The sequence below is a fragment of the Triticum dicoccoides genome, chromosome 4B (genome assembly GCF_002162155.2).
Source record: "Triticum dicoccoides isolate Atlit2015 ecotype Zavitan chromosome 4B, WEW_v2.0, whole genome shotgun sequence".
NCBI classification, from domain to species: Eukaryota; Viridiplantae; Streptophyta; class Magnoliopsida; order Poales; family Poaceae; genus Triticum; species Triticum dicoccoides.
The window spans coordinates 342,958,815-342,960,875 of record NC_041387.1 but is presented as its reverse complement, the minus strand read 5'-3'; positions in this window follow the sequence as shown (position 1 = coordinate 342,960,875).

Below are 2,061 nucleotides of genomic sequence, written 5' to 3'. Positions count from 1 at the left end.
GGGGGGAATGTGTGCGAGAGAGGCCTAAAGATAATGTGTGTGCGGGAGACACGTAAGCACATATATTTGCCTATGGAGGGCTAGTAGAGACCGTGCGTGTATATATGCATGTGAGAGAAATAGTGTTTTCCAACAGAGATTAGTGAAAAGAGTGGTACATAGTAGTAAGAAAGAGAGAGGGAGATATATATAGAGAGTGTGTGCGGGAGACACCCTGGGAGAGATTGTGAGCATGTGTGAGAGAGAAATGCTGATGTATATAATGTGTGTGCACTTATGCGTTAGATAGAGAGATATATAGCACGTGTGTGAGAATGGGCTGAGGCATAGGCATATACGTGTAAAAGGTGGTTCTACGCATTAAATTAGAATATAAATGGCATTATTATTTTTGGACAAGATCATGAATTTTGCAATTTGCGTATGAACGAACATCGGTCTATCAGACACCCATAATCTTTTGAATTCTAGCATGTGCATGTGTTTACTTCGTATTATCAATCCATAGAGTGAGAGTGGTTTGAAATCCAGACAATGCATTGCTTTTGTAATTCATATATAAACGTTAATTAGTGCACTCCATGTTGTTAGTGTGAAGCACTTTATACACATTCCAAATTGCTAGCTACGAAATAGAATACATGTTGAATTCAACATAAAGGGGGTTTCGAAGATCCGTATTCATAGGGAGTGCATTCATCTATTTGAATCCGAGATAATGGCATTTGTAAATCAGATCTAAAAGGGGGCATCAATCTTTGTTGTGCGTTTGAACATGCTATATATTCATACGCACGTCTAACTAATTTTTCGCAACCAAGGAGATTATGTCCGGAACCATGCATGAAATGAGGTAAGATGCATATTTTTTAATATATACTCATGTACAATGTATATTCAAATGTACCCCCTCCATTACAAAATAATCGTAGTTCTAGGATTTTCAAGAGTTAAGATTTGTGAAGTTTGACAAATCCTGAAAGTTCAATTCAGGAGAACCGAAAAGGTTAATGCTTCTTCGCCCAAATATTGAACGAAGCGCCCAATAAGCCTCTGGTCACCCGAAGTCGTGCGAGACTAATGTTTGGTGGTAGGACTGTGCTGACTCTGGCCCGTGTAGCCATTTGGCCCGATGTCCAAAGGTCTAAATAGGGGTAGGTTTGTAACTTCACCTAGATGCCAGTCTCAACTGCCTCCGAGAAGCATTCATACGCCATGGGTGCCTAAACACCCATTCGCTTGGCCGAAATCCATCCTGCCCACCATTTGGGACACCTCATATTACAGTCCTACCCCCGACCCGCAATATGTCCAAAATTTTAGATGGGGGTAAAGTTTGTAACTTCCCCAAATTTCAAACAAGCGCATCCCAAACCGAAACATTGTTCCCCCTTAGTTCCCACTCCCTTCGTTTCCCCATTTCATACTCCGTGGGCGCCAAAACGCCCTCTCCACCAGCCACGAAACCCGAGCCTCCTCCATTCTCCACCCCATCATGCACTCCACTATCGCCCTCCTCCATCACGCCAGAGCTGGTATCCCGACGTCGTCATCCAACGCAACCGCAATCACAATGCCCTCAAGAACTTAGCACCTCAAGCCAGGGCAGAGCTGCATGTACGACGCCGACGCCGACATGCGCTATAGTAGAACCACTTCGACCACGCCGTCCTGTGCCTCACTACTGCCGCTCCACTATCGTGTGGCACCCCGGCTCAGAGCAACCGGTTTAACTTGAATTGCCAGCCCAGAGATCAAGTCTTCTGGCAACACACAACAACATGGTACATGAAACAACCGTTTTATTGAAGCTAGCGGAAACATAGGTTCAAAATTACATCAAGTTGCAAGGCCAAGCGGCACACACAGTGCAGCTGAACAATATGTACATTATTTAATAAACATGAAGGGGCCTCGATCATGATATCTACGTGGTAGCGGAACATCGACGTAGAGGAACTCCATAGTACAGGGACACCGATGTGGACATGATCTAGACTCGTGAAGGACTCCGATCCGGTAAGACTTTCCTGAAATCTGGCATGACACGCTAGGTCAGTA